General features: G+C 43.4%; 1 protein-coding gene across 3 annotated transcripts in view; it reads right to left on the bottom strand.

Moving 5' to 3' along the window:
- Nucleotides 1–12,687, bottom strand: part of RBM47 (RNA binding motif protein 47) — a 164,935-nt gene extending 152,248 nt beyond the window's left edge. Inside the window, exons 1-2 of one of the 3 annotated variants that reach the window (XM_029235652.1) lie at nt 12,567–12,687; nt 12,261–12,419 (exon numbers count right to left, since the gene is read on the bottom strand). The gene's annotated coding sequence lies outside the window, so the exon portion shown is untranslated. Of the gene's footprint in view, nt 1–11,759; nt 12,168–12,260; nt 12,420–12,566 lie in introns of those variants that run through there. The other 2 variants (XM_029235653.1, XM_029235650.1) reach the window with 2 other exon arrangements.
- Between the last annotated feature and the right edge of the window lie 14,422 nt (nt 12,688–27,109).

Here is a 27,109-nt window from a genome sequence, read left to right as displayed (position 1 = left end):
TTGCGGTGCGCGGGCTTCTCATTGTGGTGGCTTCTCTTGTTGCGGAGCTCGGGCTCTAGGCGTGCAGGCTTCAGTAGTTGTGGCTCATGAGCTCTAGAGCGCAGGCTCAGTAGTTGTGGCGCACAGGCTTAGTTCCTCCACGGCATGTGGGATCTTCCCGGACCAGGGCTCGAACCCGTGTCCCCTGCATTGGCAGGCGGATTCTTAACCACTGCACCACCAGGGAAGTCCAGAAGGTTCTTTTTTTTTTTTTGGCTGTGCTGGGTCTTTGTTGCTGCGTGCAGGCATTCTCTAGTTGTGGTGAGCAGGAGCTACTCTTCATTGTGGTGCGCGGGCTTCTGATTGCGGTGGCTTCTCTTTGTTGTGGAGCACGGGCTCTAGGCATGCAGGCTTCAGTAGCCGTGGCACTCAGGTTCAGTACTTGTGGCTCACGGGCTCTAGGGCGCAGGCTCAGTAGTTGTGGCGCAGGGGCTTAGTTGCTCCACGGTATGTGGGATCTTCCCAGACCAGGGCTCGAACCCATGTCCCCTGCATTGGCAGGTGGACTCCTAACTGCTGTGCCACCAGGGAAGCCCTGAATTAGAAGATTCTTAATGGCTAAAACTATCTTTTAAATTTTTCAGTGTTAACCCATCCCCCCATCACAGTTTCCTATATACCACCGATGCTCATTTCTTGTTCGAATACTGTTTAGTCATGTGTTATATATAAATAAAGGTCACACACCTTATCTATATGTGCAAATTTAGACACAGTGAAAAAAAATAATGAAATCCAAAATAGTTGCCTATAATAGGTGCCTCTCATTCTTGCTAGAAGTGCTGGATACAAAAGGGAAACTTTCAACATCTCTTTAGGATGTTTAACAGGCATCTCAGTAAACACGCCCCAAACTGAGCTCCTGATTCCCTCTGCCCCCCTCCAGCCTGTTCTCCTTTGGTCTCCCCCATTGAACCCAGTAACTCCAGCCAGAATCCTCATTCCTTCCCTCCACCCTACATGCAGGCCATCACCAAGTCTTGCTATTTCTGCCAGCCATTGGTGAAATCCATACCACAGCTGAACCGAGACTGTAAAAAAGGCAAGAGGGTGCACAGAAGAAATGGTCAACCCAGTTGACCAGCATGACCCCACCTTCACTGCCAACTTCAAAAATGGACTCTAATCTCGCTTTGTCTGCCACAACATCCTCCCTCCAGTTCAGTCTTCACCCAATAGTCAGTTATTGTTTAACAAGTAAATTGTTTTTCTTGGCTTTTCATTGGGCTCAGGAGGAACAAAACTCTTTTCCGTGGTCATGAAGGGCCTACATACTATAGGACTCAGTTAACCCCATGACCTTACCTCGTGCCTCTCTGCTCCTTGCTCCCATCAATGCAGAAACATCGGCCTCCTTTACGTCCTTCAACATGCCCAGCTTTTTCCCAGCCTTAGGACCGTCATAAATGCTACACCTTCTAGACCTTTTCTTCCATCAGACACCTTCAGCATCACACTCCAGCTCAGAGTCCCACCTTCTATTGTCTAGTACCTCTCAGTTCCTTCAGAGTACTGAATCCCATCTCCATCCCCAAAGAAAGTCCCATGAGGGCAGAGAACTTTTGTTCTCCACTGCATACCTAGTACCAGTATCTGGCACATAGCAGCTACTCAGTAAATAACAGCTGAGTCTGTGTCTATAAAAAAAAAAATAGGTCATTTCAATGTCTGGTTTAAACCAATTTAATTCATATTCATCTTTTTTTTCAAGTATACCTATTTACTAGGTCTATATTTTGATAAGTTTTTCTAACTCATAAATAGTTACCACTAGCTCCATCTACATAGTATATTGTTAAAAACAGGTCTAATTTAACATTTATATGCTACCCATTTTTAATGTCCTATTCAGTACATATGATAAGGAATAAAATGATTTGCAGAAAGTACTAGAAATATTAGCTGATTATTAGGTATACTGAGGATTTTAAAAAATTTCTTGAACTGGACTTCCCTGGTGGTGCAGTGGTTGGGAGTCCGCCTGCCAACGAAGGGGACACGGGTTTGAGCCCTGGTCTGGGAAGATCCCACATGTCGCTGGAGTAACTAAGCCCGTGCGCCACAACTACTGATCCTGAGCTCTAGAGCCCGTGAGCCACAACTACTGAGCCCACGTGCCGCAACTACCAAAGACCACGTGCCGCAACTACCGAAGCCCGCGTGCCTAGAGCCCACGCTCTGCAACGAGAAGCCACCACAATGAGAAGCCCGCGCACCACAATGAAGAGTAGCCCCCACTCACCGCAACTAGAGAAAGCCCACGCACAGCAACAAAGACCCAATGCAGCCCAAAAAAAATAATAATAAAAAATAAATAAATTTATTAATAAATAAATAAAGCCAGGATCTTCATGGTGTACCTTCAGCAGAATTTACATAATATTTTGTTTGTTTTGTTTGTTTACTACAAACAACCTTCCTGGAATGTACACTCACCTTCAAGACCGATTCTAGGGTCCCCAAGCCTAGTAGTCACAGGATTCCACCAGCCATTGAGGAAGTACCTTACAGAGCTATAGATCTAAAAATGGCAGGTAGACACACAGACGAAGCTGTACCTCCAAGACCCAAGAAATGCAATTTTGCCAAACCAAGGAAAATTGTGCAGAGGGAGAAAGTGAGGCAGGGGCTAGCAAACCAGTACGACAGATCAGAGAGCGGTTGTGCCAGTTGGTAAAGGCAGGACTGAAGTTTTGTAAAAGGTTCTGGGGAAACATTAACAACTCAGACAAAGACATTAGCGCTCATTTCAGGCCAGGTCAAGGGAAAATACTTAACTGAGCCCTGCAATTGAGAAAAAATCTAGATGGACTCCTGTAGCAGCAGTTGGCACTTGGCAAAATCTCAAAGGTCAAAAGAGACAGTTTAAAAAAAAAAACCACACACACAAGTTGTCTTGACAGTTACTTTCAGAACAGTCGTTAATTATAATTAAATGACAATAGAAAAAGTGATAAACAATATAGGAACATGAGTGAGTCAAGCGTAATTATCTGTAGGGCATGCAATTCACAAGACTGTTCAAAACTGAGCTGTAAGTTTTAGATGGAAATCGCAGAAAGATTGCCAAAGACGAGGCTTTGATTTGGAAACAGAGAAGTGCTGAAATGATTGCACCATCCCCACACTTAGCTATGCCTTGCTCGTTACTTAGTCATGGCCTCCATCAAGGGCCCATGGTGGCACAGAAAATAATGAAACCAGAGAAACCAGAGAAAATATGGCAGCTTAACAGGAGAGGTCTGGGGGAAAAAAATCATGCTTACTCAGAAAGATGTGTTTGTGGTTATATTTTGAGTAGAACTACAAGAACACAAGTAGTACTACGCTTTCAGTCATACCCGTGCTGTGTAAAAGCCTGTGTTTTATTCATTTATTTGACAAGTATTTATGGAGTACCTACTCTGTGGCCGACTCTGCTCTAAGGTGCTTGGGATACATCAATAAATAAAGCAGACGTTCTAGTGGGGAAGAGACAGACAATGAGCCATAAAATCACATAGCATGGAAAAAAGTGCTGTATGAAAAAATAGAGCAGGGTAGGGAGATAGAGAGTGCCAACAGGAAGGAGGAAGTGCTGTCTTAGACAGAAGGAGAAAGAGTAAAGACTTGGAGGAGGTGAAAAAGTGAACCGTGGATGTATTGGGGGAAGATGGTTCAGGGAGAGGGAGCAAAGACTGCAAAGGCCACGGGGGCATGAAGCTGTGGCTAAAGCAAAGTGCTAACAGAGTCAGCGGTAGGAGGTGTGATTAAAGAGGTAATGGGACTAGAAAGGCAGTGCTTCATGTGGCTTTTGAGGGAGACACAGAGGCTCTGGAAGGTTTTCAGCAGGGGATTGACATGATCTGACTTTGTTTTATGAGTCGCTCTGGATACTGAGTCAAGAACCAAGCATATGGGATAAAGGGCAAAGGTGGAAGCAGGGAGAACAGATAAGCAGACTGCAGTTCCCCTGACAATTTCATTGATCTCTAGCCAATGAGGAAAAGGCAAGACCCTTCACACGTTACTAGGATGTGTGAGAACATGGGTGTTACCATTTGATTCAGGGTCTGTGGGCCTCCTACACGTCCCGCTGCGGGAGTGACTCCTAGGTTCCACTCTGGGAAGGATGCTGGGAGAATATTCAAAGATCCCTGCCTTCCCAGGCTTGGTCTCATCTGCTGGGAGTGATTGTCTATGAATATGGAGCCACTGCAGATACAAGGCACAAATTCCAGGGCTCATTAGTACCCTCGGAGTTAGTAGTTTCTGTTTACTCATTGGCAACTCTACATATAACTTGAGGTGCATCCTGGAACCCACAATGTAGGGCAAAGAGCCAAGGAGGTACCTGGGCCAAACTACTGTTTGCACCAGCTGGTTAGAGCTAGCTTGTTACAGGATTCCCTTTGCTCTGCAAATAGGATTTCACTGGAGGCAATTCTCTGAATATTTCTTCAGCCACCTGCCCTCCTTCCTCTTGTCTTTGCCTTAGCCAAGAGTATACCAGCAGCCCCACTGGAAACACCACACCACTGTGGCTCACAGAGCTATCTATTCACTTGGTATTGTTCTTTCTCAGTGGATCTCTTTGTTCACTCTCCCTAATTTTAAGAAAATGCACTTTTTCCTATAATTATCTAATAAATTCCTTCTAATTTTGACAAAATGCATTTTTCCCCTTCTCATAATTACCTAGTAACAAGTCTGGGCCTTTCAAAGGATGTTAAAGAGCAGAAAAAAGAGGTATAAACTTTTAAACAATGTGATGGGCACCTAAGCACTGCAACAATTCACTTCCTCCCTGCCCTTGGCCTCCCCTATCCTGCCATGCTTTCAGAGGCTTAGCTGTGGATAAAGCTTCCATTCTGGTTGCTTTCTGAGTTCACTACCTCTCCATCATATTCTATCCAACAACTTTTGCTAAAATGCTTGTGGAAAAAAGTAGAAGTCATCCAAATAAATATGATCCATAGGGTTTCCCTGGTGGCGCAGTGGTTAGGCATCCGCCTGCTAATGCAGGGGACACGGGTTCCAGCCTTGGTCCGGGAAGATCCCACAGGCCGCGGAGCAACTAAGCCCGTGCACCACAACTACTGAGCCCGTGTGACACAACTACTGAAGCTTGCGTGCCTGGAGCCTGTGCTCCGCAAGCCACCGCAATGAGAAGCCCCCCACAACTGGAGAAAGCCCGTGCACAGCCACGGAAGACACAGCGCAGCCAATAAATAAAATCTATTAAAAAAAAAAAAAAGATCCATAATACATGCCTATGGAATGCAAAAATGCTGTTATTTTAGATGGTAATGAATTTGGGCAAAGAAATTCTTATTTTATTTTTTGAGCACTGAACTATAAAATACGAACACTGAGGGATGCAAATGTTATTCAGACACAAATCCTGCCTCTTAATTTCTGTTTGGCAGGGAAAACAGTATATGTACAAGTAGCAAGTGATAGATATAAAATGCCATGAGAAGTGCACAGATAAGACACTGTGGCAGTTCTGAGAAAGTGTCATACTGTGATTAGGATTATGACCAATTAACACTAACCAACAAAAGTCATAACAGGACCTACTTAAGTTTGCTGTATTGTATTAAGTTATTTTACACAAAATATTTCTACTTTGCATTAGCCATTTCCAGAATCTATATTCCGTTGTCAGCAAGACACTTGCCAGTCTCTCACTTGACAGATATAATAGCATCATTCTTTTTGCTTCTAATCAACATCATATAGCTCTCTGAGAGAAAAGAAAAAGGCACCTTGGTGACTCTAAGTTACATTTTCTCCATACAACTAAGATACAAAAACCAAAAGAAACTTGCAAAAATAGTGCCTACCTATAATGGCAATGGCACTTGGTCAAAAGGAGTGATCTTAGGAAGAGAAACCTGGATTACAACCAGCAGAAGAGGTCATGAAAGGAGGAGGATAGTGAGATAAGAATTCAAACACAGAAAGGCATCCAAACATGACGTGTATCATGATGACTATGTACCATATACTGACTACACACCAGGCACTGTTTACATAGTAGATTAACTTATTTAATCCTTATAACAACCCTGTGAGGTTGGCATTTCACAGTTGGGGAAACTGAGTCACAGAGAGGTTTTTTTTTTTTTTTTTTTTTTTTTTTTAGGTAACCTGCTTACAGCCCATACGTGGCCAAGCCAGGATTTGCACCAAGGTAGACTGTGTTCTTAGCCACTTCCCCATGGAGTTTAAATTTAATGTGAATGGTCATCCTTTTCCCCCAGGTTGTCATTTTCACTCTGGCTAGCTACCTTTTCTTTCCCTCCACATGCGACCAAATTTTGCTGACCACCCCCAGAACAAACTAGCCCAGAGAGCCAAGCTCTCCTCTGCAACAATACGCTGCAGCTTTTGCCTTTTATAATCTAACTAAATTCCAACGTAAATTCTCAACCACTACATGCTTCCCTGGGAAAGTCTAAAATAAAATAGTAAGATCATCTGTATGGAGAAATAGATCACAGATATTATCTGGTAGAATAAAAATAACAGCAACAGAAAAAACATCAGGCCATTGAATTTTCTGTTAATAATAAGTTGCAGTGCCCCACTAAGTTTTCTGTGTCACCAAATCCTCCCAGTTGTTACACAAAGGCAACTTTGTCTTGAGAAGGCTACTGAGAAGATGGGCTTAATCTTGGCAAGGGCTTGGTGTACCAAGAACCATGTTATTATTTTTAAAAATAAATGACAGCAAACAAAAAGAAATATTATTTAAGCTGTCTTTTCAAAAGGCACAGTGCTATCATCATCATGGACACGGATGCCTACTTTTCAGAAACATGAATATTTTACTTGAGCTCAAAAGGCCCAAATACACATTTTCAGAATGGCAATCAAATTGACCTAAGAGAATTAACATCTGAAAAAAATCTTATTCACTTTATTCAATACTTCTTTTTTTCTTTTGGCATGATGTGTAATGCTTAAAATGATTGAGCCAGGTCTCAGTGCTCTGAAAGGTAAACATTTTTTATTATAATTTTTACAGGCTGGCATTTCCTTGGTCAGGTAGAAGTGTCCTGTTCCTGTTTCAGCTACACAATGCCCCACATTTATTGCACATCCACCCATTGCCCATTGTTATGTATAGTTAACTCTTGCTCACTCACATGTGGATTATCCATTGCTTCTGAGATCAGGTTGTTTTTTTCCCCAGTAGGTGGAAACTCAAGGAATATAAGCAAAATTGACTATTAGCCAAAGCAAAGCATAAGCAGGAGGCAAACGCTGTCAGCAAATCCCCTTTCATCAACATACACCCACCTACTATGGTCTTGGCACTGGGCCGCCATGTTCCTAAGAACCACAAACATACAGTATTCCCAAAGACAAATATCGTGATTGGAGGCCGGCGATTGTTTTCTTGATTAATGTAAATGGCTGTAATTTTAAGTATACATTTTGCACTACCCGGAATCTGCTGAGACCAAAGGATTGATATTTTCTCAAAAATCACAAAGGGTTTTCAGGGTTACACCAGCCCTTTGTCTTCTGATGTCATCTCTCTTAAGTGGCCTTCAGAAAGGTAGATTGTTCTTTTGATTTCTAAAATGACCCCACTCTTAAAACCTGATAGGGCTTACCAAAAAGAGAAACTATAAAATATAGTCAAGCATTTCTATCATAGTATCAGTTTCCTCATGTTTTGTATTTTACAGACATATAAACTGTTTGCATCTAAACACACCCATAAATCACTTTTGCATAAACTAAGTTCCTAAGATGACAAAAACTCAACATCCACAATGAAAAAGAATGCTCGTATTATATACCTAAATTACATAAACTAAGTTGTGATTTTTTTTTTTTTCAGGTGTCCTTAAACCATTGCAGAAAGTAGAGGAAAGGCAGAGTGGAGCATAGTTGAAAGAAAGGCTTGTGCCTTTTGTAATCAGTTTACTTTGGGTTGTACCTAGAGATGACATCTTGAACTCATTCAGATGAGCCATCTATTGCAGTGCCCTAGGAGCATTTGAATTACAAAAGGTGGGTGAGCCTCAAATTCCTACAGTTGCCAGTTCACCTGCAATAGTTGGAGGGCATCGATAATCTCCATGTGAGCTTTCGGGTGAACACATTACTTAACAGGGTTTGGAGCTCACCTGTTTCTTGGCATTTTATTCCTCCAGACACTCTCCCCTTCTACTTTCACTGGAAAATTCCTTCCTTGCCCCCTTTTCTGGGCAAAAAGTAAGAGGTTCCGAAAAGAGGGGGTACACTGACTTCTAGGGAAGGATATCCTTTCCCTCTGCCTCCTTTCCCCCATACACAGGCTGACAGAATAGAAGGGGAGGCAAATATGAAAGGAGCAGAAACAATCAGAAAGCAAGCTCAGACCATCTCAGGAGCGTTTTACTGACAAGATGATTCAGGACCACACACAAAAAGTGGCAGGGTGCCATTTCCCCCTAAATCCCTCCGTATGAGACGTTTAGAACAACTTGAGGTGGCAGTTGAACAATTACTTATTATCATTTCTATGCTAGTTCTTCTCTGGAGTTTCTAAAGGCCTTCTATCTCATAACCCAAGTCATCCCAGCACTGCCATTATTGAAAATCTTTTTCCAGTTGTCCTTTGAAACAATTGCTCTGAGCAGGTGGTTGTTTTGACTAACACACACGTCTTAGAATATTAAACCAGAAAATCAACATCGTCATAAGACACAGAGACTGGTTCCAAGAGGAAAAATATATCTCTTAATAAGGCAAGTAGCTGAAATGTTCCAGTAGAACCTTTAACTTGGAATCATTCCGACAAACACTTTTTAAACTGCATTTACATATTCATTGTAATTTCACAAATGTGTGGCACACAAATTCTAGATTCAGGCAAAATCTATCCTTTTTCTAAGTCTTATGAATCCCAGGCTTAAGCCCTCTTCAGAGTAAGTTTTTTCTAGGATTATGCGTCCTCTGGGAAATCTGAATCACAGTTTCACTTGAACCTCGGTCCAACTTTGAGGAGATCTCCCTCCCCCAACCAGCACCCCTGTATCCAGTCCTGAAAAATCAGAAGGGACTTGAAATGTGGAGATGGGAACCTGTCTGAAACAGCCAAATACTGTCCTACGGCAGTCAAAGCTCAATCATCTGGGACGTGATTTATTTTTAATCAACAGATCAAAAGTAGAATTTGGAAAGCAAATTCATTTTGTAAGAAAATAACTTCATCTACGTTAACCTTCTAATCTTTGTTTAAATTACTGAGAACAGGTTCTGTTACTAGTAAACCAAAGAGAACAGTCTAATCTGAATGCTCTTATCATGTGAGGGGAAAAAAATGGGAGTGGTGCTAAACACTAGTCAGAGCAAGTACTGAAGACACGTGTCCAGAAGCACATAGTTTCCTTGCTTCCTATCTTGATTTCATCCTCAGCGTCACCAACTGTTTTGGGCAAAAATTTACTCTACAGCAGCACAGGTAGGGAATCAAAAATACATTGACAATTAAAACTATAGAGATTGTAGTAAAGTGATGATGCCGAGTTTTCAATCTTACAAGTTTCTGAAAACTCAGAAACTAAGAGAAAGATAATAAATCTTCAAAATTTGATTCGCTTTCAGCATATGTTCACAAAAGACTCTTGAGCAGAATTTAAGTGTAACCTAGTCAGGTAAAGAAGCATGGCAGAGTTTGGCTAGGAGATTGGTTTTTGTCAGTTTATTTCTTCCTTTAACAAATATTGAAGTATGAGCTGGGCTCTTGTGAAATGTCTGATTCCTCATTCTCCCTGTGTGCAGTAATTAAGCAATGGTATGTATTGGGCTGGCCAAAAAGTTCGTTCGGGATTTTCCATACGTTACAGAGAAGTCCGAACGAACTTCTTGGCCAACCCAATGTATCAGAACAAGGTGAAGGGTGAGGTAGACAAGAAAGGATACAAAACCCCAAATTTCTTTCTTTCCTTCCTCCTGCTTCCATTTCAGACTGGTTTAGTTTTGTTTCCCTCCAAGATTTCATATCCTCAATCTGACAAGGATTATGGTTTAAATTAACAGCAACACAAACTCCCACAAAATGCTATCTCATCGCCTTGACTGGGTACTTGGCTTTTTGTCTTTGTCTAGAGGTTGTGTTTTCCTCTGCTGACAACCTTTCACCCTTTAGGACTGGCACCTGCAATTCTCAGACGCTCTTGGTCTAAATTGCAGTGGTCCTTCAAACTGTGGCAACCTCTTCAGGTTTGTGTTGTCAACCTTTTGCTTTCTCTGCCCTAAAAAATTTGTGTGACTCCAGCATTACAAGTTTGAAAGAACACATTTCTAACCTACATTCATGCTAAAGAAAACTGAGTGGGCCATTACAACGCCACTAGAAAAAAGTTGCTTGATTTTTCGTTCAAATCAGTACAGCCTATGGGTGACTACCTGGAGGACACTCTCTCTGGTTAGCTTTCAAGAAAGAAGCCTCATCTCCAAATGCCTTGGGACAAGACATATACAAGAGTATATGAACTTTTGCCTAAATAAAAAATGAATCACTTGTTTGAAAAATTCCAGTTCATTTATTTTAACTGATTTCTTAAATATCCGGTGACTGATTTGTCAGCTGTCTGAGTTCATCAACTCAACACTTCTATGCGGACTGAATTTTTAACTTTAAACAACTAAGCCTCTACTCAGTGTTACCTTGGGAGGTAAATGAGTACTAGAAGACATCACACGGCCCAGCAACCCTCCCCCACCCCCGCCTTACCACTCTCTTAAGTGAGATGCCTGTCATAAAGGTTTCCTCAATCTCACTTTAATAATCTGAGTCTAAAAAGTCACCTGTGCCTCTGGACGGCCCAATCGTATGCTTTCAAGAGCGAAAAAAAAAGTCTGTTTCTTGTATGGAAAAGGTTTCATCACCAGAGGAAACGATGGGGCTGACTGTATATGATTTTCTGCTTTTCCAGTAGCTGACGCTTTTAAAATCTTTTTATAAACCATTTCTTTCCCATTAAATATACCAGAGTCGGAACGGGAGATGGTAGAATGAGGGGAGATAAGGGCTAAAAAGAGAAGAAAACAAGATTTCAAAATTGGGACCCAAATGTAAGATTAAGGGACAGTAGTTAGAAGGATTGCCCAAAGCTACCTTACCTTTGTTATGTATTTGCAGTCGCCCACTTCAGAAATTAACACCATTCACAGCCCGGTAGCAATTTACAGAGCTAGGAAGTAACCTACAACATCTTCTCGGCCTCCCTCTTTTTAATGTAAAACCAAAATAAGGAGTGTCCAGCTACTCCCTACCGCGCCGCTTAAAGCAACAGATCTTTTGAGGCTTAACTCCCAGGCTCTGGGAATTCCAGTTTGTCAGAATTTCTTAACCTTGGAAACCTGCAGAGAGAAACTCTCTACGAGGAAAACTCCCTGAGCCCCGGCTTCTCAGTCCCAAACTGCACATTCCAAAGTGGGAAGCAGGAGCGATAACCAGAAGGCAGCTCTCTGGGGCTAAATTCCTGGCGGGAGCGTGAACTTGAAAGCGCGGCGATTCCACTGGCAGAGCGGCGTCGGATCCGCACCCGGGAGAGGCCGGCGGCCCAGGGAGCCCTGCTGCGTCCGGTGCTGCGCGCGGGGAGCGCTCAGTCTCGGCTCCAGCTCTTCCCTGTTCCCTCCTCCCTCCTCCCTCTGCCCTCCCCCAGCCGAGGCTCCGCGCCTCACAGTAGCAAGGTTGTCTCTCGTCTACTCCCTTCCCTTAAACTCACCAAACCAGATTTTTACTCCCAGCACCGGCAACTTCCCGTAAATCTGCATTGAAATTTTATCCTGCTCGCTGAGCCTTCGCTGGCTGAAGGCCAGTGCAACATTCCTGTTGTTTTAGGAGGGCAGATACCTTTGCTGAAGGTTAAAAAAAAAAAAAAAAAATCTTGTCTTGACTGGGAGAGATTTGGGGACTTCACCTCACAGACTTCTCTCCCCGCTCAAAAAGTCACATCCATTTCAGACAGCCAGAAACAGCCCCAGAAGTGGCACCTGCGCCACCTGAGGACATCTGTCTGAATCAGACGTCTGGCCCCTTTGGGCTGTTGGGGGAACCCAAGCAGAACCACGTTTGAGGAATAAGGAACCAGCTGTTGAATCACGAGCCGATCAGTACACCCCACCCCCGTTCTTCCCCCGTAGGAAAGAAGTCGTTTGACCGGGTAGGATCACCGCGAGCTCGGCGGCGGGCCTGAAGACGGGGGAACCTCCCAGAGTGTCCTTACCTGAGGCAGAGCACCGCTTGGATGAGCACGGGCTGGAACGTCACGCGGACCAAGCCCTGACCTTTGCCGGGGCCTTCACAGCAGGGCCTGGGGCCTGGGCGCTGCTCGTTCAGAAGTGGCTCATTTTAATGCGCCCTGACCTAAAGTTGCAGCTGGTTTCTAGAAAGGGAACAAAAAACACTGCATTTAAAAACAGCAGCCAAGCCCTCCCTTCACCTTGCCTGATCTCTGGGTAGTTAGTTCTAACTCCCACCCCAGCCCCGTCGCAAAGAAATCCGCAATCTGTGCCCCACCCCTTCGCATTACCTGTTTATACAAGAGTTAAGGAGCCTCACGCATTTCAATTGAGCGCTAAGCCTGTTTGTAGGCGCGTAATCGGCCAACAGGAATCGAATTCTGTGACTAAACAAACTAGAAGAGGAAGCAGGCACCACCAGGAACCTAAAACGGAGTTGTGATTTCGGGTTGCAATGTCATTCAACTGAGAAAAAAAAAAAAAAAAAAAGTGCTGCTTCTCACTGGGCTGCTTTAGTGAAGGAATACTCCAAAATTTTATTTTTGCCGGTTAAATTAGTTAATACATACAAAAAGCTTAGAACAGTGCCTGGCACATTGTGTCAGCTGCCACTATATATTTTTTAAATTATTATTATTATTTGTACTATGGCTTTTTTGTGAAGAGGAGAGGTCCTGATCAGAGAAGTGGGCTCTTGATCCAGCATTGCCATTCACTAGCTGTAAGGCTTTGAGCCAGTGTTTTTGTTTTTGTTGTTTTTTTAACCTCTCCCAGCCTCTGTTTCTGGAAGATTCTAACGATGAGGTTTTTGCAGTTTACATTCATTGTGGACAGTCTTGAATGTGATGGAAAATAAAGGTCCTGTAAAATAGTGTTCAGATGATTTCCATCTCACTTAAAAGTTGCAAGGTTGACAAGATACATGAAAATAAATTGGCCTGTACACTCCATGAAGTTCACTAACAGAGAGGAAACTCAGGACCCTGCAATCTACCATGGATGTGTGCTTCATTCTAATCTGGATTTAGGCACTTAATTTACTGTCTGACCCTGGGAGAGTTACTTATCCTATTCAGTTAAAAGCCAATGCTGCACAAATAATGGTCATTGCCATTTGAAAATCAGTGTGAAATCGGGGGAAATAATTTCCAAACTCCTCATAAATATTCAAAAGTGATTATTGAAGGCTAAGATGTGATTAGTGCTGACACCCTTTTGCCTCCACTTAACTTCACTCTTAAAGAAAGAAATCATAGTCCCTTTACATGAATGAGGCTCTTTGTACTTTGTTGTGCACCTTCACCCACCTCATCTTATCTGATCCTACAGTTCTATCCTATGAAGTACTGTATCCCCATTTTGCAGATTGAAGGCACTGAGGTCAATTAGTGCAAGTTCTCCCTGAGTGGTGGGGCTGGGGCTGTTCTCGGTTCTAGTTAAATCTAAAAGCATCATCTGCCACCTTTTGGAAAAAATGATTCCTTAAAACCAGCAAAGAATTCTGAACCATTTTAAATCCCTTTGATTTTTTTATCTTTCTACGGTGCAAGGCATGACAGATCAATTAAACATTTTCTGAGTTTTAGATTCATTCCTTGTCAGTATGTAAGCCAGAGTGAAGCATGAAGATCAGGCATCGAGAACTCTCTGAGGTTCTCTCACAGTATCTAAGCTGCCAGGCATGCCCAAGGGCTCCATAACCACAAGACAACTTAAAAACTCCAACTCCACATTAGCTTGAATTTTTCTTTTCCAGAAATATCTGGATTGTGGCCTTGAGAGCCTCCCAGTGTCAGGGACCCTCTGAGTTAAAGAATTCGAGAGGGGACATTCTCAGGCTCACAGCTTTTTCCACCTCAGAACAGGTTTTTCTACAGGAAGGACTGGGCCAAACCTGGGGAATAATGACCAGGAATAATACAATGAGTTTGAAAGTGCGGAGGTCAGTGACTGCAGTGAAGCTGGAGTCAAGGAAGATGGCCCTGGAAGCAAGTCCTTATGGCAGTTCTGAGTTGGCTACTTTCTCTCAAATGTTGCCTGGCACTTCTGCTCTTTCTTTCTCAGTTTTGTACACTGCCATCTATTAAGTGGGTATAATTCTTATTCCTAACTACTTCCCACTGCTATCCCTAGGAATGTACAGAAAACAAAATGGAGTTTTTCAGTGGCAGCCTATGGCAAAAGAAATGTAAACTTTCATTATTACTTCTTTGTGGCTGACCTTGATGTCTGTTCGTCGTCTTTACTATTACTATTATCACCATCACCATCATCATTTTAATTCTCAGGCAAACCCCATAATCCTGGGGCATTTGAGTTCTGCAGACCCCTGCTTTTGCTTTCTGTTTTCTTCTTTCCCTTCTGCCTAAAAGGCAGAGTGCTAGAGTGGATGCAAATAGCATGGAGATTGTTTTCCCATAGCGTGAGTTTGAATCTAAATTTTACCTCTTAGCTATGCGATGCTGGGCAAATTGCTTAACTGTGCTGAGCTTCAGTTTATTCATTTATAAAATAATAACATCTCCCTCTCTGGATTTCTATAAGAGGGAAGTGAGAGGTGAAGTCTCATTATGATTCCTGGCACATAGTAGGTACTCCAGAAATGGTATTTCCTTTTGTACCTGGAAAAAACCTACTCCACAGCTCACAAAGAATTGTCTTTCACGGGCTTCCCCGGTGGCACAGTGGTTGAGAGTCCGCCTGCCAATGCAGGGGACACGGGTTCGTGTCCCAATCCGGGAAGATCCCACATGCTGCGAAGCAGCTGGGCCCGTGAGCCATGGCCGCTGAGCCTGCGCGTCCGGAGCCTGTGCTCCGCAACGGGAGGGGCCACAACAGTGAGAGGCCCGTGTACCGCAAAAAAAAAAAAAAAAAAAGAATCGTCTTTCACGTATTTAAGGTCAAATAACACTATTGCAAGACACCCTCATTAATAGGGGCAAGCCTCAGACCTTTGTAGAGAACCACAGTACAATAATAACCACGCATCTACATAGAATTTCCAATGATGATGTATTGTCATCTTTGGTCATCACAACAGTGAGCATATGGGTAAGTCACAAATCATTTGTATCACCCCACTGCTCAGATTAGGAAACTGAGGTTATCAAGAGTTGCTCCAAGGTGCTGGTAAATAGCAGAGCCAAGGTTTTTTGTTTCAGGTTTTTTGGGGTTTTTTTAAAACTCTTTTCACTATTCCTATTGCTAGAACTATGCTTACTCTATTCCTATACCCAGTTAGGGAACAGAATCAAGGAGTTCCAAACAATTATTTTAGCTCCTAGTTGTGGGGAGAGGACTAGGAAATTCTAGACAGAGTTTCCGGACACTTCTCACTTTGGAGGCATGGAAACCCACAAAGAACCCCATCAAATATCCCTGTGAAAGTGAGGCATACTGACCCTATGCAGCATGCTTCCAATTCTATGACAAACAGAAGGGCAGCAAGATAAAGAGCTCAGGCTTGATGTCAATAAGACCGAAGTTTGCATCCTGGCAGTTGTGGAGAGCATTACCTAACTCTCTGAGCCTCAGTTTGCGGCTGATGCAATACCTAACTGTGGGGTCATCATGAAGATTAAATGAGGTGATACACATAAAAACACAGTGCTCGATACACTCTAAGTTTCAACACGTTATCTTTTTTTAAGACCAAAGACTATGCACTAAAATGGTACACGTGAGGCCTAAATGAGGCATGTAACAAATAAGTGCAAAGAGCTTAGAATAATGCCCGGCACATAGTAATTGCTGTGTAACTGTTTGCTATTATTACTGTTATAATCATTTCCCTATATAACAATTCCTTGTAACAGTGGTTATATGATAAGCAGTTGACTTTTGTGGCGAGGAGAGCTTTTATTGTTTATTTCTCATGGGAGCTGATCTTATAAAGTGAAAAAGGCAAATATCTTCTCAATGGATTTACTTTCCACCAGTTTCCCTCATTCCTCCTAATTTTACCTAAAACAGAAAACTTATTGGTAGATGGGATAAAATCATCAATCTGAACCCAAGCTTTCTGTTGAGGCTGTTGATACTTTGCCCAACAGAAATTATTCAGGAAAGAAACCCTATTATAATCTAAAAAATGCAACTCGACCCAAAGAGACCTCTCATCCCCACAGTTTCCACAGCTTCTCATTTCCTCACATGGTGGCCACTAACTACCCATAGAAGCCTTTTTTAAAGAAATCTTTTATTTTTAAATGTTTATATTAAGTCCCCAGTGGATCTAAAGTGTGCAAATTTAAGACATGTTATTTCTGGGAACACTTTAACCCAAAGAATTTAGCACAGTGACTAACCCTAGAATGCAGTCATCAGCCCATGGGTCGAAAGATGAGGGAGGGCAGTGTGAACTCCATCGGAAGGGCGTCTGGGTTTGTGGTTTCCATGCCACACCATAGGAGGGCCCCTAACTGAATTTTAAAAATGCACTGAGTTCACAGAAAAAGGAATTAAGTATAGCAGGGGTTCACTTCGAACATTAATCTCAGAATCCAAATCCTTCATTTTGAGAAAGGCCTTTAATACAAGAAGTCCCTTGACCTCCGTTCTTCCTGCACAAATAGCTCTGCCAAAGCCCGCCTCACCCGCCTGCTGAGATAGAAGGAGCCCTAATGTAAATTACAGGCCCTTAAAGGCCCACTCGAGACCAAGACATGGTTTTGTTATGGCAACAAATGTGGTTAATTCCTTTATATCTCTTTAAGGCTTATTCCCCATCAGAGAAGACCTCCAGGTTTCTTTTTATTTTATAATGGAAGACAGCCTCACATAAGAAGCTCAATCATTCAGCAATAACTTATTAAAAAAGATTGTCAACATAAAATTACTAACATTTATTAAGTGCTTGCTACAGAGTATTTGCCAGATGCTGTGTTAAGCACTTTACATGTTTTAACTATTTAATCCTCACAAAAACCCCTGGAGACAGACTGTTGTTGTACCCATTTTATAGATGAAGAGACCAATGCACAGGACAGATGACAATGCTGAGATCCCACAACTAGAAAATGGCAGAGCTGGGGTTTAACCCAGGCAGTCTGGCTCCTTAGCCTGTGATCCTAACCACTACACTCTACAGCCTCAGAAAAGATTCTATACTGTCTATGATTATATTATATATGGGCGTGTGTACTCCAGTAGCAGTAGTACCAGTGTAAAGACAGTGCCTGGCACACAGGAAGCACTCGGAACGTGTTTGTTGAATGAATGAGTGAATGTGGATATACATTTGAATGTTTTGATATCAATTTGTAGAAGTGTGTGTCGAGGAAGGTAGGGTTTAGCTCATCTAGGATCTGAGGTTTAGGGTCACATTGGAGAGTGAATACAAAGTGTGTTGTCCAAAATATGAGTAAGGTTTTAATTTGACATACATTGTAGGGGATGAGTATTTTTTTTTAATAAATTTATTTAGTTAGTTAGCTATGGCTGCGTTGGGTCTTTGTTGCTGTGCGCGGGCTTTCTCTAGTTGTGGCAAGTGCGGGCTACTCTTCATTGCAGTGCGCAGGCTTGTCCTTGTGGTGGCTTCTCTTGTTGCAGAGCACGGGCTCTAGGTGCGCAGGCTTCAGTAGTTGTGGCACGCGGGCTTCAGTTGTTGTGGCTCACGGGCTGTAGAGGGCAGGCTCAGTAGTTGTGGCGCACGGGTTTAGTTGCTCCGTGGCATGGGAGATCTTCCCGGACCGGGGCTCGAACCCGTGTCCCTTGCATTGGCAGGCGGATTCTCAACCACTGTGCCACCAGGGAAGTCCAGGGATGAGTATTTTACACGACAGAATTCATTTCAGGTATGGCCAAATTTACTGACCATAAAAGCCACATAAAAATAATGTAAATATTCTCACCTTTGTTTCTATTGTTTCTCTACTTAGACTATCCTGGTATACACCTTCCATCCATCCATCACCGGTATAAGCATAGTGTTACAGACAGTGTGGAGCCAGATACCTGAGTCTGAATCCTGTGTCTGCCGCTTACCAACTGTGTGACTGTGGGCAAATAACTTAACCATCCCGGGTCTTTAGGCTCCTTACCAGTATCCTCACCATTAGGAGTATTGGGAAGTTTCCATGTGTTACTGTAATTGGGGTGCTGGGAAGAGCACCAGACCATAATAAGCCCAATGTAAGTACTTCCTGTTATGATCCATCATCCAACTGTCAACCAATATTTATCAAGCATCTATTATGTGTTAGGTTCTGTGCATCATGCTGAATATAGAAAAATAAATGAGATAAGGTCCCTATCTTCAAGGAATTTAGACTCTATGGCAACAGGTAAGCAACCGGCCAATGGCATTACAGTGTGTAAGCCCAGGAAGTTCATGGCAGTTTAACTCAGGCTTTAGGGGTCGACTAAGGGAGATGATGTCAGAACTGAGAGGCCTGTAGGTTGCTTAGAAGTTGACAAGTGTATTTCAGGAGAGTGAAAACCACCCCAGAACAAGAGAGATGGTGGATTCAGGGGTTTGAGACAAGGAGCTCTCTATAGCTAGAGGGTTGGATGACAGTAGTGTAAAATGAAATTGAGAGATAGACCAGTTCATGAGAACTATCTGTTATGCTAAGGAGTTCAGAAGGGCTTTGAAAAGGGGGTGCAGAGATCAAATTCGCATACCTGTTGGAGGCTAGACTAGAGGCAAAGCACATGGAGAAGCGAGGATTAAGAATATATTTAGGAGGTAAGAGTCATGGGGCTTAGTGACTGATCAGTTATTGGGGGTGAGTTAGGAAACACAAAAAGGTTTGGAGTAGAGGTAATCATTCATTCTGCAGACATTTATTAAACACCGACCATGTGCCAAGCACTGTTCTAGAACTTGGGAAAACAGCAGTGAACAAAACAGGCACAAACTTGTCCTCATGGAGTTTACATTCTGGTTGGGAGAGACAGACAAAAAAAACCCAAAATATAATAAATAAGCCAAATATACAGCAGGTTTGCTGATGGTAAGTACCATGAAGCTATGAAGAAAAATAAAGCAGGGAAGGGAATAGAAGAGTAAAGCAAGGAAGAAAAATAAAGTTGAAGTGGGTTGCAATATTTCAAAGGTGATCAGGTACAGCAGAAACTAACACACCATTGTAAAGCAATTATACTCCAATAAAGATGTTAAAAAAAAATAAGTTGTTGGGAAGGCCTCTCTGAAAAGGTGACATTGAGAGGGATGAAGATGGTGAGGCACAGAGCAACTCAAACACCCAGAGGAAGTGTACTCCAGGCAGAGCAAGAGTGTTGTTGGCCTATGTGAGAACAGCTAGAAGGCTGGTGTAGCTGGAGTGGAGGGATGGAAGGAGAGGATGATACGAAATGAGTTAGGAGGATAATGGGGCCATGAGATCACCCAGAGTGTTGGGAGAAGAAGAGAAGAGGACTAGAGACAGAAACTGTGTCCTGACAAAGGGAGAAGAGTCCATGGAGAAGGCTAAGGAGAAAGTGTTAGCCCAGGAAGGAATGAGATTCAAGAAGGAAGGCTTGTTCACAAAGTCAAGAGAGGCAAAGTGTTAAGTAAGATAAGGATTGAAAACTATCATTTTGTTTAGCAACTAGGAGATAACTGGTGACCTAGACAAGGGTGATTTTGGTAGAGTGGTAAAGCTGGGTGGTGAAGGAGTGAAGATAGCAGGTGTAGGCAGCCCTTTCAGATAACTGGGCTTGAAATGTAGAACGGTGATAGGATAATAGCCAGAGGATCAAAGGAAAGCTTGCTTTTTGAGAGGAGAAAGGCCTCAGAATGTCTATAAGCTGAAGAGGAAAGCTAGTCAAGTGGGATAGGGTGTCCTAGACACAGTGAACAAGTCATTCATGCATTCATTTGTTCAACAAATATTTATGGAGTATCTACCAAGAATCACACACTGGAGATACACAGATGAATAGAAACACGATCCATTCCCTCATATTGGAAAGACAGACACATATTTAACTATACATAATACAAAGCAAGGAAGGCAATAGAGAGAGATGCAAAATGCCAGGAAGAACCCATTAATTCTGCCTGAGTGGAAAGAGGGGGAAAGTGAAGGGAACTTTTTAGAGGTGGTAACGTTTGAACAGGGAATTAAAAATAAGAAAAATGAAGGGTAGTAGGGAATTCTAGTCAGGGGAATGTCTTGAACAATAACGACAAGATAGGGGGAGGAGTGGTGAAAGCATTTAACACCCAGTGTGACCAAAGCCTAGGGGGTGGTGAAGTGGCAGGATTTGCAGCTGGTAAGGTGAGTTGGGGCCAGATGGATAAGAGACTTGAAAGGAGAATGGTCCATATTCTTATGGGTGATAAGATTTTGAGCAGGACAGTGACATGATCCCAGGTGTGTTTTAAGTGCAACACAGAGGATGGATTGAAGAGGGGGAGAGCTTTGGAGCTGAGAGACTAGTTATGAGGAAATTGCAATGGTTCAGGTAAGAGATGAGATGACCAGGTGGCAGTGGCTGTTCAAGAGATGTTGAATGTGGTAGATACTGTGAATTATCTCATTCTACTCTTCTTCCAGTTTACCTCCTTGTCCTGAAAGGCTGGAAAGCTAAAAACCACATTTCCCAGACCACTTGCAGTTGAAGCTCCAAATGCAATGTGAGTTCTGACAAACGGATCCATTTTATGCAAAGTTTGGAAGATAAAAGTGAGGACGGGCTTCCCTGGTGGCGCAGTGGTTGGGAGTCCGCCTGCCGATGCAGGGGACACGGGTTCGTGCCCCGGTCCGGGAAGATCCCACATGCCGCGGAGCGGCTGGGCCCGTGAGCCATGGCCGCTGAGCCTGCGCGTCCAGAGCCTGTGCTCTGCAACGGGAGAGGCCACAACAGTGAGAGGCCCGCGTACCACAAAAAAAAAAAAAAAAAGTGAGGAAGGGGCCAGGTTTCTGGCTGCTTCTGCTATTTCTTCCAGCAAGCACAGTCATAAACACGTGGAGTGTTCCTGTGGCATCATCCCATGGGGCTGCTAGCTTTGTGGGTAGAGCACACAGCACAGGTAGATCACAGAGCACCCATTTTTTGCTGGTGTGGATCTAGCAGACATGGCATGCGTCTGTTGCAAACATGGCAGTGGTTGCTTTCTGACCCCGGAAAAAGGTGTTTCCCTGAACTCAGTAGTTCCAGTGGTGGTTTTCTAACTCCCCACCTCCCTGATTGTGGCAATGCAGCAGCTCCCCTGACAGGCCAATTCTGCAGTGTTACTATGGAAGCCAGGCCTGAAGGTCCAGTGGAATACCTGCACTTCCAATAATTGTATAAGTACTTAGTTGCGTATATTAAATCCCTTTCTGCTTAAAACAGCTAGAATGATTTCTATTTACTGCAGTTTAACCCTCGCTGATTTGTTGAATAAATAGAACTGAGAGAATCTGATGTCACCTGAATGTGGTAAGGAAGAAGGGAGGGAGTGGCAGTGAGAAAAAAGAGCAGGCAACCTGCTTCCAAGGTTTCTAGCTTCATATGACCATCAATCAAAACAGGAATTCACAGAGAGAGGTGGTGACTTGCAGGTAGGAGAGTGGGGCATCCCATGAGTTGCCAGGAACAGGTTCGCCACAGCATCCAGCTATGGGGCCAGCAGTTGAAACTAGGTCAGTACTGACTATAGGGGAGCAGAAGGAGATTTGGCTCCAGAATCTAAGTGGCATTTTTACTTCAATGCATCACTGATTGACACTTTCAAGTTCAATTCTTGATTGAAGAGTCATATGAAATAGCAATGGCAGAGTTAGTGAAATTTATACACACTTACCTGTCTGTCCCCAGGGGCATTTTCCCCCTCACGTCCTACTAACCAGAAAGCTATCATCCTGGTAGTACCTCCTCTCTTAACTTTAGTAAGACTAGTGCATTTTTTCTTTTTAGAATGATAAGAGGGCTAGTCTACCAGCATCTTTCTTTTAGGCCCTAATTGACACAATATTGTTCAAATAAATCACATTCTAACTTCAGCCTATTTCTTTGGCAATGACAACCAGTCCATGGGCCAGTGACCTGTATGACTCCCCGCCTCAAAAGCATTAAGGGTTTCATTGTGGATTTTACAATAAACCTGGAAAGTATCAAGATTTCCTTTTTCTTTATTCTTCCTTATTTTTTCTAGCATCTGATTCCATTTACTGTCAGCATGGTGACGATGTTTCTAAGGTCGTAGGCAGTAGGGAGGTAAATACCTCAGTTCAGCTCCTTTACCACTTTGGACAAATAACAGCTTGACACTGTAACTTGAGTTGGGAGCGTGTGCTTTCTGATTTTACAATAAAATTCAGGGATTTACACAATTGTCATTAAGTGTGTCCCTAATGAAATGTGTACATTTCTTAATGAACACAAGGATTGGAGCAGGAGGTAGAAGTAGAAACATTTGCAATCTGCTGTAAATATTAGCACCTATTTTTTTTATTTAAACAAAAAAGACCTTGGTAAGACTTCAAGATGCATTTGAATATGCCTTTATTTTAGCATTGGTGACATTTGGTTATAGTTAATTAAATGCAAATATTTCTGCTCAACTGGATTATGAGCCCCCTCCTGGGGGTGCAGAAACTATCTTGTTGAGCTGTGTTTTCCCAGTTCCAACTAGAGGTCCACATGGTAGGCACTCAAGGAATGCTTGATGAGTGATTGAAGGAAGTTTCTAAACTGGGGGTCAAGGGACAATGTTTTAGCACTGGCTCAGCTTCAGTTTCATCAGCTATGAAATGAGTTTCCAGGTCATAAGTTCTGTTACTTCCTTGAAGGACTTCTTAACCATACAATTTTTTGATCTCTAATGGAAAAGGATAAAGAATCTCCTTCCTAAAATGTTTGAAGTACAGCTGTTTAATGAACTCAGTTTGGTTGTGCCTACAGCAGAGTCATGGATCGAATGACCTCTAGAGATTCTTTTTGGACTCTGTGGTGGTGGGATCTGATTAACTCTCCTCTGCTTTGAGATCTGGGTCAGAATCACTGGGCATGGAGCCCCTTCCGGAAATGATTTGGCTACTGAATTGTTTCTATTTTCCTCTTGTTTATCATCAGGATATTTCCCCTTTCTATGGGGATTTTCTGAAAAGGTCACAGAGCCACTTCAGAAAACTATCCTCTTGTTGAATGACAATGATAGCCTCTTTCTCTGGTTAGCAGGCAGAAGAAACTGCTGTCCGATTTAGGCAGAAAGAGGGGGCTAGGACACTTAGTTGGCCCAGGCCAGAGGGAAAGTCCAGCCTCCAGTGATGACATAGGGACTGTGGCAAAATGTCTCCATGGAAGTGACAATTAGGGAAAGTTCCACCGAGGCCTTGCGAGAGCAGCACAGGGGGAAGGAAACATCATCTGTGACCTGCTCTGGGCTTATAGAGGAGACTCAAAATACTTCAGAGCATCCTGTCAGCACTGCCTCTGCAGTCCACTTCCAAAATGCATACACAATATAATCTAGCGCCCTTTGGAATCAAGGATAATCCTGTTATAAGCAAAGTGAATAGCTCTGGGTAGGGCTATGAGTATAAACCAACCTAGTCATCCATCAGTCAGATACTTCCTGAGTACCTGCCACGTGCTAGACCCTGCACTAGGTATTGGGCTCAGGTTGGTGCATGACACCAGATCCCATAAACGGGTGGTCTGGTTGAGTAAGCATGTACAATTATTATAAAAGCATAAAGGTCCTGCTTTGCCTGAGAGTACTGAAGTTCCTTCCTGAAGAAGGAACAATTAATTCCTCCCTGTAAGCGCTGCTGATTTGTCCATCCAGTTTGCTGACAGGTCCAGTATCTGGGTGTTGCTCTGCCTTCCCATCTCACAACCTGTCCTGCTTCTGTGGCACTTGACTCATCTGACCATAGCACTCTGCCACCCAGATCCCTCAGTGATTCCCATCCCCTATCGAATAAAAATCCAACCCCTTAGCAAGGCATTCAATTTGACTACCACTTTCTTTTTCAGTTTTATCTCTTGCCCCTTCACTAATGGTCCATAATTCATGGTGCTCTTTTCATGTCTCATGTTACGGGAGCCTCACTCACATCAGGCCACATTTACCTGTCCCCACTAAAAATTGCTGCAAACATCTGCATCTCTCTTCCTGTGGCTTTTCTTTGGCTGCAGGAGCACCCTAGGCAGGGTAAGCCAGAAGTGTCCCTGGAAGTAGCTTCTCCCTACTCCAACGTCTTTGCCCTTCTGTTGGGGTAAGTGTGAGCCATGCATTATGCTACACTGACTCCCAGAGCTGCCCAAAGGGGTTGAGCTCCAAGTACTCACAATGGCAACTGTCTTTTTTTTTTTTTTATAAATTTTAAAATTTATTTATTTTTGGCTGTGTTGGGTCTTCGTTTCCGTGCGAGGGCTTTCTCTAGTTGCGGCGAGCAGGGGCCACTCATCATCGCGGTGCACGGGCCTCTTACTATCGCGGCCTCTCTTGTTGCGGAGCACAGGCTCCAGACGCGCAGGCTCAGTAGTAGTGGCTCATGGGCCCAGTTGCTCCGTGGCATGTGGGATCTTCTCAGACCAGGGCTCGAACCCGTGTCCTATGCATTGGCAGGCAGATTCTCAACCACTGCGCCACCAGGGAAGCCCTTTTTTTTTTTTTTTTTTAATGCTAGCCTCAGATGCCAGACTTTTTTTTTTTTTTGGCCACGCGGCATAGCTTGTGGGATCTTAGCTCCCTTACCAGGGATCAAACCAGCGCCCCCTGCAGTGGAAGCACGAAGTCTTAACCAATGGACCACCAGGGAAGTCCAATGGCAACTGTCTTGATAACGCATCTTCCTTCCATCCCTGTTGCAGTCCTCACTCTCCTGGAATCATCTCCCAAATCAATTATTGCATTCAAGTCCTTGTCTCTGAAGTTACTTCTGGAGCAATCCAACCAAACAGTCTCTCCTTTCTCCTCCACTTCGGTCCTTATGCCACTTGTCTCCAGTCAGTTGAGCTCCCCATTCTGGAAGTTCTGCTGGACGATCACCTCCTCTGTGATACCATTTTCATACACCATACTCTACCGTCCAATGCGAGGGCCTCCTTCCTCCAAGAACCTTGGCCCTTTACACAGACTTCTCGTATGATGTGCATCACATGGCATTGTAATTACGTGTAGGTGTGTTTGTCTTTGCCCACTAGGAACTATGAGGAACTATGACTTACTCATCTTGTCAACCCAGGCCCTAGCAAAGTGCCTTGTACAGAGTAAATGCCCAATAAATATTTGATGAAAGAAAAAAAAAACCTTCTGCCGTGGTTTCCTGGCTATAACCCCCGCGTACACAGTAAAAAGCTGGAAGCCATGTTCCTGACCCTGCACTGCTGGGCCAAGGGGAATTCTATGTCTTGAGAGGAGGTTAGGAAACCTTTCCTTGCCCCTCCCGCAGGACTGACTCTGATTGTGATCTTATTGCAAAAAAAAAAAAGGGTCCTTTCAATGCAGGGCAAGTCTCCAAACAGACTTGCCCAGCCATTAGCAATCCACGGAATAAATTCCAAGGGTGTGAAAAACCAGCGACTAGAGGCCTGCGGCTTGGTGGACTGGCTACAGGAAAATTGCTGTAGATGAGCCTGAGGCAACTCAAAGATGCCATCAGTCTTTAAGAAAGCGGCTATATTTGTAGTTTTTATCATAGGGTGAAAACCAGCTCTGTAGTAAGCTGTGGGCTGAGTAAATAGCCCAGAAGGAGATGTAATCCTGGAGAGGAATCCAAGACTTTTGGTTAAGCAGGCAGCTGGTCTTTAGGGAAGGCTGGTTTCAGCTGAATTTCAGCAGTGCTTACCTGTGGTGTTATTTTAAAATCTCACTGCCAAGGAAGACCTGTCCGCCTGGACAAGCAGGGATTAGATCGAAGGCGGAGGCTGATACCCCACAATGTTAGACTTCAGACAAACAAAGAGGAACACAAATTCCAGAGCCATGAGAAGGAAAGTTGGTCTTCCCTGCTGAGCAGAAATGGAAATGAACTAAACAGCCTTCAGTGTAAGAAATGGGAGTTGGCACAGGAAAATGACCCTGAGTTCCACCATGTTGTTAGTGGAAATTGGGAAAGAACCAAGGAGGATTTGAAGAGGGGCGGTAGAGGCACTAAGGAGGCAAAGAAGGAAAGAATGTTAGCATATTTTAAGGGCTGACATGTGCCAGGCAGGTAGCATTTATTTCTTCTACTAGCCCTTTGAGCTATTATCACAGCTATGGACTGATGGAAAACTAGAAGCCTAGAGAGGTCAAATGACTCGCCCGCCCAAGGTGTCCCAGCTAGTAAGGAATGAAATTTAGGTTTAAGTGACAAGAAGAGTTTGAAAATAATTCATACCCAGTTCAAAACACAAGATGACCATCATTGTTTGATTTAGGTCATGTGCTCAAAATAGTCAGGGATCATAACTCAACACCGGGCACATATTTTTTTCCTCCTCTGTGCATTTGGAAATTCACTGCCTTTGGGTGCACTGTGAGGTAGGCATTGTGACTGTAGGAGAGAGAAGGGGGAAGGGATCTTTTAGAGGATCAAGTTTAAAAAGGTCTAACTTTTGGAAAATCTCCAAATTTGGGTTTAGCAGTGTACTTGGCTTGGAAAGGAAGGGAGGAAGGGACGGAAGAAGGGAGGGAGGGAGGAAGCCTGCAAGCATAGGATTTAAAATTTCATACTTCCTAACGTTGGTTATGACCATAGGGAGACACTGAAATACCACGGGATTGGCAAGTACTGCCCTGCTTTCAATTCTGCCCAAAGCAGGAAGGCTTAGGTAAGTCAGGAGAAAGCCTCGTGTTACCACCCTAAGACCAGAACAAAAGCATTGGGAGGAGACTCCCATCTTGACAGCATGATCTCCAGAGAAGCCATGCTAGTCTTATGACTGTGATGTCTCGAGTGTTACAATT

This window comes from Monodon monoceros, unplaced genomic scaffold (genome assembly GCF_005190385.1).
Source record: "Monodon monoceros isolate NGI ecotype Baffin Bay Population unplaced genomic scaffold, NGI_Narwhal_1 Super_Scaffold_20, whole genome shotgun sequence".
NCBI classification, from domain to species: Eukaryota; Metazoa; Chordata; class Mammalia; order Artiodactyla; family Monodontidae; genus Monodon; species Monodon monoceros.
This window is presented reverse-complemented; position numbering and strand designations above follow the sequence as displayed.